Source organism: Sinocyclocheilus anshuiensis, unplaced genomic scaffold (assembly GCF_001515605.1).
Source record: "Sinocyclocheilus anshuiensis isolate Anshui unplaced genomic scaffold, SAMN03320099.WGS_v1.1 scaffold956, whole genome shotgun sequence".
Lineage (NCBI taxonomy): Eukaryota > Metazoa > Chordata > Actinopteri > Cypriniformes > Cyprinidae > Sinocyclocheilus > Sinocyclocheilus anshuiensis.
The window spans coordinates 462,788-473,824 of record NW_015551056.1 but is presented as its reverse complement, the minus strand read 5'-3'; the positions used below and the strand labels follow the sequence as shown (position 1 = coordinate 473,824).

The 11,037-nt window shown below is 41.1% G+C and overlaps 1 protein-coding gene and 1 long non-coding RNA gene across 2 annotated transcripts in view; one reads left to right on the top strand and one right to left on the bottom strand.

The window, feature by feature from the left end:
- Positions 1 to 11,037, bottom strand: part of LOC107661981 (collagen alpha-1(XXV) chain-like) — a gene marked incomplete at its 3' end in the record, with an annotated part of 543,306 nt that overhangs the window by 100,812 nt on the left and 431,457 nt on the right. The gene's annotated exons all lie outside the window — the stretch shown is intronic.
- LOC107661980 (uncharacterized) overlaps positions 1 to 11,037 on the top strand; it is a 21,872-nt gene that overhangs the window by 392 nt on the left and 10,443 nt on the right. Inside the window, exon 2 of the long non-coding RNA XR_001631159.1 lies at positions 8,058 to 8,064. This is a non-coding gene — a long non-coding RNA (uncharacterized LOC107661980). The remainder of the gene's footprint in view (positions 1 to 8,057; positions 8,065 to 11,037) is intronic.

Genomic DNA, 11,037 nt, shown 5'->3' with positions numbered 1-11,037 from the left:
ACACATAAATGTAAGCATTTTTGGCATTAATAAAGATTTTAATGAAAAGTAATCATTTGTTTTATGTTACATTCAATCGTGAGTTCATATTTACGGTCATGATTTTCAAAGAAATGTTTGCCAAAAATCGCTAAAGTTTGCTAACGTCATGTCATATTACAGACTGCACGATAGTGTCACAACATCCGATTGAAGCCCTGCATGCTGAGTTCTGTAAGAGTATCCTCAGAGTACAGAGAGGAACACACGAACAACGCATGCAGGGCAGAATTAGGCCAATACCCTCTACTAATGCGCACTGAGAAACGAGCCATCACATTTTGGAAACACCTAAAAATGAGTGACCCCAACTCTTACCATTTTAAGGGCCTTAAAATCCATGAAGTGAACACTGAAAAAAGTCCCCTGATTCAGATGGTCCTGAAGCTGCATAAACAAACTAACATGACTATCAACAGCCAGCATCAGGACACTGAAATATTCATCCACAAAATTCGGCCCAACCAAATATAGAAGCACAAAAAGAAAATTATCTAACTTATTGGACTGAAACAACTAGAAAAACAAAAGTAAACGTGAATGTTATTTGGCCCTAAATAGAGATTACACAACTGCAGAATATCTGAGTACAGTGAAAGACTGTAAATTAAGACAAATGATGAGGTACAGATTGAGCAATCATACTCTGACTATAGAGACAGGCAGATATCAACAGCACTGGCTGACCAAAGAGAGCCGCATCTGCCCATACTGTAATCATGGGGAAGTGGAGACCGATCAAGACTTCCTCACCAGCTACCCTAACTATCAAAACATTAGAAAGACATTTTATCCAAAATTTGAAGTACTTTTCCCTGACTTCAAAATGTTAAACAATAAAACACAACTTCAATATTTATTAGGTGAAAAAGAAGATCAAATTGTTCATAGAATAATAAATGTTGATTTGTTCTATTTTAATTATATATACACATGCATGTATTTTTTTTATTATTATTATTATTATTATTATTTTATAATTATTATTATTTTTTTAATGCATCTGTTATAGATTCAATGTAAACACTATGCTTTGGCAATACATTGTAACAATTGTCATGCCAATAAAGCACATATTGAATTGAATTGAATTGAATTGAACTGAACTGAACTGAATTGAGAGAGAGAGAGAGAGAGAGATGGAAATTGCGTGTACGCGTGTCTGTGCGTCTCTCTTTACAATGAGTGAGTTTACTTCAAAAACAGCGATTTTATCCTGTCGTTGCGGGATAATATAATGTAGCGATTCAGTATTTAAACTGCTATTAATAAAAGTCATGAGGCAGCGTTGACAAGTTTCTTTGCTCCTGGATGTGTGAGCTGCACGACCTCCGATGTGTGTGTGTGTGTGTGTGTCAGTAAGCAGCGCATTAATATAGAACAGTAATTAAAGGCTCTAATGCATACCAGTATAGGTGTTTATTGTAGGAGCTAAATGACGTATGATGATGTGTAACGGTATAGTAGTGGTGTCCCAATTCTTAGGGGAATATTTTCACCCCTACCCCTTGACACTCTGTTTCAAGGGACAAGGGGAAGGGATAGGCAGAGGGGTAGGGGAAGGGGTATAAAATAGAATTGGGATTAGGCCTTACAGTCTTACTAGTCATCTGCTATCAAGATCAGTCCATTCACCTGTTTCAAGGGACAAGGGGAAGGGATAGGCAGAGGGGTAGGGGAAGGGGTATAAAATAGAATTGGGATTAGGCCTTACAGTCTTACTAGTCATCTGCTATCAAGATCAGTCCATTCACTATGATGTATATGAAAATTGATTCCTGTTTATGGAAAAGAAGCTTGTAATACATTCAGTTCCAATGTATTTATTTATGTTCTTTTTGTTCTTCTTTTTTCCTTTGTATCTGCAGGTTGTGTACTTGAATGCAGCAAATAACAACTGGGCCTCGACATCATACCAATTCTTCTCAGAAGCAATCCAGAAATTTGGCATACTGTCAAGGCAAGTACAGTAAAGAAAAAGCATTTGAATTTTATTTCTGGAAACGTATTTTTATTTTCTTTAAATCAGGGTCAAGGGAGAACAAGGAGTGGAGGATGTACAGATGGCCAGGTTCATGTTTTCTTCAAGAGGCACTGACCAACATAATTTCATATCTGGTAAAAGTGTCCATAATCAAAGGTAAAGAGATATGACGTATAGTGACCCTGTTTTAGTTTCCCTTTCACCACACTGCTGTTTATGTATTAATCTAAGTGGATTTTTAATGATGTTTTTAACTGCTAAATCTTCAGGACATCAAATAACCATATCTAGACTGGGACATAGCAGTGATTTTTTCTTCTTCTTTATTTACCCCATATTTGTCGAAAAAAAAAAACTGACAAAGCAAATACAGTTCTTTGACAGGGAAATTAGGATCAGTTGGATTCAGCAGATGTTTGAGTGCCCTCAACCCATCCAAACTCAATGGGGATTCAAATTCTTGAACAACAGCTCTGAAATCTAGCTTCTAGCTACTAGCTTCTCTTTTTGTATTATATCTATTTGTTTTCTTTTTATTTATTATACAATTAACCATATGTGTAAAGTATTGGAGTAAATGTAATTAGTTACTGTACTTGAGTATCTTTTCGGATACTTTGTAGTTGTACTGTGTATCAAAGATATTAGCAACTTTTACTCTTTACTTCACTACATTTTTGAATGAGTATCTGTACTCTTTACTCCACTACATTTGAAATTAGTGTTGCAGTTACACATTACATTTAGCATGGACCTAGTTTTTTTTCTTCTGCAGCAGTTTATTTCTGCTACAAAAGATGTGATATTGCCTATTACAGGTCACTGAAAGTACTGCATCTTGTGCGTGTGCCTTGCCTTGGACTTTTATGTCACTTCCTGTCTCCCGTGGTGTTTGTAGTCAGTTTGTAGTCTGTTTGTTCATTGGTTCCCCTTGACTAGTCTCCCCAGGTGTCTTATCTTGTTAAGCTTGTTAGCCCCCTGTGCGTTTATATAGCCCAAGTTTTTCTTTAGTTCCTTGTGAATTGTTGAATGTAATGGTTGTCTGTTTGCCAGTCATTCTGTTCTTTGTTCTCTTTGGTTTTTGGCTTATTGTTTGTTCTAGTTTTTCCATTAAATACCTGCACATAGATCCTTGCCTCTGCCTGTTTTCCCCAGCTTCTCCACAATGTTACAGCATTTGACTGGCATGTCTCTTTGATTAGTGCATCTTTGAGCCTATGTTTAGTATAAGTAAAATACTTAAGTACTGTTAAAATCAGGTACTCAAGTTGTTTTGGAATTGGTGACTTGTAACGTGTAGTGGAGTAATTTTCACTGTAAAGTATCTGTACTTTTACTCAAGTATGGTTTTTAGGTACTCTTTACACCTCTGCAATTAACAAAAAGCAAAAAAGGCCTCTAACACTAGCTTGTTCTTTTTCTATTCTATCTGTTTTGTTTTTATTAATTAAATAAAAAAACCTTGCTACGTGTACTGCATTAAGCTAACTGAGACTTGTCATAGCACTTGCATATCATTGCTCTTTTGTTGATTTTTATTGCTTCCAGTGTCCTCATCTGTAACTCGCTTTTTAAAATCATCTGCTAAATGACTAAATGTAAATGTAAATCTTCACAGGCATCATAAGAAGCTGCTATGTCACCATATAGATCTGGCTCTTTAATGTCCTAATGATTTAGCAGTTAAATACATAGTTAAAAATCCACTTAAGACTAATGCATAAACAGCAGTGTGGTGACAGAGTAACTAAAACAGGGTCTCCATACCTCATATCTCTCTGATTGGTACATTTTGTGTGTATCAGTCCAATTTGCCACAGCTGCTCTGAACTTCGATTGCCTTCTGAGGAGAGTGCATGAAGATTCCAGGCTTCTGCAAATGTGTCCAAGTCTGCCTGAATTCTTGGGAGAAAAGTGTATTGCACACTGAAAAGGTCCTCAACCACTGATAAGTCTAGCAATCCTTCTGCCTCCAGCAAGTGCAGCATGTCTGAGTACTTGTTGGTCACCATGATTCTGACATCACACCAAATGAATTCAATCCTATTAGAAACACCGTAAAAATGGAAATATATATAGGTTTATTATATATAAATAAATATAGTTATTTATTAATAATTGTAAGATATTTTGTTACTTAAAAGTGACATTGAAAAGCTACCTATAGATTACTAAAGTTACTAAATTAAATTTCAGACAACTGCACTTTATCTTTGATTATGGACACTTTTACCAGATATGAAACTATGTTGGTCAGTGCCTCTTGAAGAAAACATGAACCTGGCAATATGTACATCCTCCACTCCTTGGTCTCCCTTGACCCTGAGAAAAGTTTCAGAAATAAAATTCAAATGCTTTTACTTTCCTGAACTGAGCGGTTATTTGCTGCATTCAAGTACACAACCTGCAAATACAAAGGAAAAAAAGAATAATGCAACAAAAAGAACATAAGTAAATACATTGGAATTGAATGTATTGCAAGCTTCTTTTCAATAAACAGACAAAGGAAAAAACGAATAATGCAACAAAAAGAACATAAGTAAATACATTGGAATTGAATGTATTACAAGCTTCTTTTCAATAAACAGGAATCAATTTTCATATACATCATAGTGAATGGACTGATCTTGATAGCAGATGACTAGTAACACTGTAAATCAAATGCAAACATGGTGAAACCTGTGTTTTATATGAACACAGACTAAACAAACCTTCAAATATTACGACGTATCTATTTACAAGATTAAAGATAAACCATTTTTTGAAAACTTTACTGTCATTCCTATAGCTTTATATATATACATATACAGTATACATATATATATATATATATATATATATATGTATGTGTATGTGTGTGTGTCTGTGCACCATTACAGTCTGTAAAAAGGGTTCATATGTGTATCTCTTATCATCACAAGACTGCAATCACTAGTAATCAGAAAACTTCCTGTTAATGAAATATCTGGAAAAGATCTACTCTATGATCAATACATTCAATTACATTAAATAAAGACACACCCAACAAACAAGAGAAAACGCATCTCAAACCCCGTTGCACACCGTTGCACACCGTTTACAGGAAACATGTCGTTCAAACCGGAAACTGTAGCAAAACGGTGCGGTGTTTGAGCTTGAACTTGCCCCTGGCGTCCAATACTAACTTCCGGAAAAGGGGAATAACCAATGACATTTGAGGTAACTATTAAAACCGCAAGCCCCGCCCCACGACTGACAAAAATAAAAGTGGGGAATGATCATGCACACGCAAGTGCTTGTATTGCACGCAGAGGACATGTCACGTGCGCCAAGGGTTTGAAATGAGCTTGCGGGCTCTCGTTTCCTGGCGTCTAGATCTGTTTTCCTCTCGCGGAAGTAATTTACTGCATGTGACAGCATCAGTGGTGCGCTCAGTCATTAATGGCATTGATTTGCCATCATACAAATCAGTAAAACAGTTTCAAAGATTTAATTGAGGCAGCTGTGCTTTTACGCCACGGGGGGCTGGGAAACAGAGAAATCTGACAGCTGATGACTACAAATTGGCAGAAACAGCTATTCTAAGAAAATCCTGACAAGATACCTTCCCTGAAGACTTGGACTGTCTAGCAACCCTGCAAACATGTCCTTGCGGGGCCCATGCTTGCTTTTTGCGGGCACAGTGGGCTAGGGTTAGGGCCCTACTAAACAGGCCCAGTGTGGGCTTGCCCAGGTGAGGCCCACAGGTTTGGGCTCACCGCAGGCTCTCTGTGAGCAGCCCACTATATGGGACTGCCCACATTAATCCAATGATGGCCCAGTGTGGGCCAGACATGAGTCTGTTAATAAGAATTTTGTGGGTAGTTTTCTTCCTTACCACTAGGGGTGCTAGGATGTTTTAGGTTTCCTTAAGTAAAGCCATGTGGTAGAGAGAGTTAGCAATAGCAAGCAGCAGTAGCCAGCATGGGAAATGTGTCATTTCAAGCCCAGTCTACACGAGTTGTTTAAAAGTGTACATTGCTGATGTGTTTTGCAGAGATGTTACATGTATGTATGGCCTATGTTTGGATTGATGCTAAGAACTTAAGACAGTGTATTTGTATGCATTTTAGAAGGACTCTTTATTGGTGAGGTTATCACATCATGGTCCAGTTTGAATATGGATTTAAAGTTCTTTTCGAGGTGAGACCATAGTCTGGACTATTTTTGATTGTTCCTGGTTAGGAAGACTCTGGTGTTTGAGAGCTGTGGTGTTTTTTCATTACAAGAGGTTGTATTATTTATTTGCTATCAGCCAACTTCAGCTATGGACAGGATGAGGAGTTTGTCAGGAGCACGAATGCTGCATCCCGCTTTTGTACGGGTCACCTGCAATGAGCTATCAGCAGGAGAAGCTCGAATAACAAACTTGCCAGACGGGTTGACAGAGGCAGGTTGTCCACGTCGGGGTGCCATGGCCACCTCAGCTGGCTGATCCAGGTCTCTGTGAGCTGGTTTAAGCCGATCAATTGAGACACACTCCGACCTCCCTCCTACATCAATAACGAATGTCTTGTCCAAGGATTCCAGAACCCGGTACGGTCCATCATATGGAGGTTTCAATGGCCCTCTGTGCTCGTCATGTCAAACGAACACAAATTTAGCAGACAACAAATCGCTGGGAACTAGAGACTTGCACTCCCGCGGGAGTACCATGGGACCCCCAGAACACAATGCAACAGGGTGCGGCGCAGGACAACTCTTGATGGGCGAGTGTGGGTGGGAAGAGACTCGTGTGGTTGCAGGATGTGGGAGAATAAAATGATTCGTGGGAATCCCGCAAAATAGAAATTATCTAAACATAAAATATCTAAAACATATAAATAGTTATTTACATGTTGCACAAAAGCAAAAAGAACAACTAATAACATCACAATGATAACAAATGTCTCACACGGCTCTGGGGGGTGAACAAAGGCCTCCTGTAGCGAATCGATGCGTTTTTGTAAGAAAAATATCCATATTCAAAATGTAATAATCACTTTAATCTAGCTTGCGCCAACAGTTGTACACAGAAGCAGTTCCGGGAGCATGACGTATGAGGTCAGCGTTGCGCGTGTGCCGGTGAGTCTCGTGAAAACCAACGTTTGTTTACAGGATCAAAGGAAGCAAAGTTTCCTTACTTTATATCGAAATCCTCTGACATTCTTCTTTAAAAATCCTCGTTTTGTACTTCTAATTCTTGACCGTTGTTTTGTTTTGATCTCTCCGCTGCGCTTCTGCGTTCGTCACTTCTGAGAACACCCGCTGACTGCAATGATAGAGCTTGAAAGATCAAAGCCAATTTTTAATATAACTCCGACTGCATTCGTCTGAAAGAAGAAAGTCATATACACCTACGATGCCTCGGGGGTGAGTAAAACGCAGCCTAATTTTCATTTCTAGGTGAACTAACCCTTTAAGTTAGAATCCACTCACCGCAGTGCTGAAATTGTGTGCTCACGAATCATCTAATTTTAACACATGAAGTGTAGACATTGTGAAAGATTCATTGTGCATATGTTCACTGTGTTATAACAGAGTTTTATGAGATCACGATGAACTGAGATGTCAGCTTTTAGTGATAATAAAAGGAAGCGCTGCTCGCATTCTGCCATGCCAAACCATGCATGCATCAGCCCATGCTTGCTTTTCTGTTAAAAATAACAGTGGTTTGTGAATGTTGATGCTTAGCCTAAATAGCAAATATGTTATCGGGAGCATTTATGCTGGGATGTTGTGGATCTTAGGAGATGTTACAGAACCATTTAATGTAAATTTCTTTCATGTGCTGAAAAAAAAATCTATATAGATTACTTTTATGCGGGCTTTTGACATTCAAAACATGAATGTCGTGGGCGGGAGAAGGCCCAGATAAGATAATTTTCTGCGGGAGCGGGCGGGAGCAGGACTGAAAAATCTGTCCAGTGCAGGTCTCTACTTGGAACCCAAGTCTTGTGAAGGCCGTGCTGAGAGGTGGGCACCGGAACGAAAGTGGAGACATGGCTGCGCAGGGTGGGACAGTTAGGTGGGCCAGACCACGGGTTGTCGGTATCAGGAACAAAGTCACCAGGCACCTTAAGTGTCTTCCCGTAAACCAGTTCCGCTGAACAAGCAAGGAAATCCCGTAAACCAGTTCCGCTGAACAAGCAAGGAAATCCTCCTTAGGTGCCGTACGAAGTCCCAGCAACACCCATGGGAGCCGGTCATACCAGTTGTCATCCTTCAAGGCAGCTCTCAGTGCAGACTTCATGGATCAGTGAAAACGTTCACACAGACCATTCGCTTGTGGGTGATAAGCTGTAGTGTGATGAAGCTTAATGCCCAGACTATGCGCGACAGCAGCCCAAAGCTCAGACGTGAACTGGAAACCACGGTCTGAGGAGATATCCAATGGGGTGCCGAATCTGGCGATCCAGGTGCCAATAAAAGCTTGAGCAATGTCTGCAGTTGACGTTGACACCAAGGGAACCACTTCTGGCCACCTAGTAGTCCGATCCACCATCATGAGCAGGTGAGCATACCCCTGAGACAGTGGAAGAGGACCAACAAGGTTAATGTTCAATGCAATGGTCAATGCAACTCCTGATCGAACGTACTGTATTTTTGTTCATTAGGACGAAGTTGGCGGCTAAAGAATGCAAGTGGGTGCCAATGCCCATGTACCAACTGTTCCAGGACAGCCCCAACCGCAAAATCAGATGAATCTGCAGTAATAGCGATTGGACTGTCTGGAAGTGGATGCACCAACATGGCAGCCTCTGCTAGAGCCTGTTTAGTGCTGTCAAAAGCTCCAATCATTTCATCGGACCACTTGAGTATGTGACAAGGAGTACTGCTTTTAAGGGCCCTATAGAGGGGACACATAAGCTCAGCTGCTTTGAGAATAAATCTGTGATAGAAATTAACCATTCCCAGGAATTCTTGGAGACATCGGAACACTTAAGTATGTGACGAGGGGTACCGCTTTTAAGGGCTCCTATAGAGGGAACCATAAGCTCAGCTGCTTTGGGAATAAATCTGTGATAGAAATTAACCATTCCCAGGAATTCTTGGAGAGCTTTAATTGTAGGCGGCAATGGAAAACCCTTAGCCGCAGCTACCCGTGAAGGCAACGGGAACGCGCCGGCACTCGTAATTCTGTGTCCCAAAAAAATTGATAGACGAAAGGCCGAATTGACACTTGGTGGGATTAATGATAAGGCCGTGAGCACTAAGGCGGTCGAAAAGCGAACGGAGATGAGACAAATGTTCTTCCTTGGATGTGCTTGCAACCAAAATGTCATCCAGGTAGACAAAACGAAAGTCCATACCCTGTAACACAGAATCCATGAGCCTCTGAAAAGTCTGAGTGGCATTTTTCAGGCTGAATGGCATTCGCAAAAACTCAAACAACCCAAAAGGAGTGATAACGGCAGTCGTCCGGGTGGACTGGTACTTGGTGGTACCCTCGCACAAGGTCTACCTTGGAAAAAATAGTTTTTCCAGCTAGCCGCACCGAAAAATCTTGAATATGCGGAACAGGGTAGCGATCGGGAATTGTGACATCATTGAGTCTGCGATAATCACCACACAGACTGTAACTACCATCTGACTTAGGCACCATGTGCAAAGGAGAAGCCCAAGGACTATTAGAACGTCATACAATGCCTAACTCTTCCATGTACGCAAACACAGCTTTAGCAGCAGCTAATTTCGATGAGTCAAGATGGCGAGCGCGAGCATACACGGGTGGACCTATAGTAGAAATGTGATGCTCCACACCATGCTTTGGTATTGCTGTATAAAAAAATTTACTGAGTTATGTCAGAAAACTCAGTGAGCATGCGCAAAAATTCGCAGCTAGGCTCGGAAGTGTTTGACAAGGTTGTTGTCGAAAAAACACTGAGCGCACATGGAAAAGAATAGAAATCTTTGGCATTGACTAAACGGCGGTTCTGCACATCAACCAACAAACTGTGTGCACAGGAAATCAGCCCCCAGCATAGGACGAGCTACCTTAGCCACAACAAAATCCCAAGTGAAACGGTGCCCGTTAAAACACAACTTAACCTGGCACTTACCGTATGTTGGGATTTTGCTGCCGTTAGCAGCCTCCAGCAAGGGTTTCTTAAGTTCAGAACGCGCATCGAAAGGAGTCGCTGGCAGTACGCTCACTTGAGCCCCAGTGTCACAGAGAAAATCTCGTCCCAATATATCATCCGTAATGAAGAGAAGGCAGCCAGTATGTCCACTGTCCACAGCATTCACAGACTGTGTGGTACTCTTACCACGGAAATTACATGGCAAACAACATTTCCTGGCCCTGTCTCCAAAACGAGCGTGATAAAAACAAAATCCAGAGTCGGTTCGCCGTGTTGGTGCTTGTGCAGCCCGATTAGCCGCTCCAACCAGCGGATTAATGGAGGCGTTGAAAGATGTTGGTATAGCACAACTCTGTGCAGCTGTCCGCCATTTTAGCCAGCTTTAGCCAGTAAGTTTGTAATCGTCGTGCCAGCCAAAGCTGTGCGGACTTGTTCTGTCATTTGTCGAAGAAACAGCTCCTTGAATATAAAGTAGGGCTTATGTTCACCTAACAATGTCAACATGTGATCCATAAGCTCAGAGGGCTTTGCATCACCCAGTCCTGGTAATGAAAGAAGCTGCCTCGCACGCTCTGATTCAGTCAACCCAAAAGTTCCCAACAGGTAAGTTTTAAGGGTGCCATACTTGTCCCTCTCCGGGGGTTCACTTAAAAGGCTGAAGCTACGACGTAGTAATACTTTGTGTCATCCGCAGTGATGTCACGCAGAGCGAACTGCGCCTCTGCACCTGTGCAAACCATGCCGCGGCTTGCTGCTCCCAAAACTCGGGTAACTTGAGTGCAACCGTATAGGCCGTCATTTCGTCTTCCTCAATAACGACAAAAAATTCTGGAAACATCCAAGAGCATCGGGGTCACCACATGTGGGTGTTCGTGCAATTAAATAAGTGGAGACGACATGTGAGCTGGATGCTGAAGCCGTGAACTGGCTAAC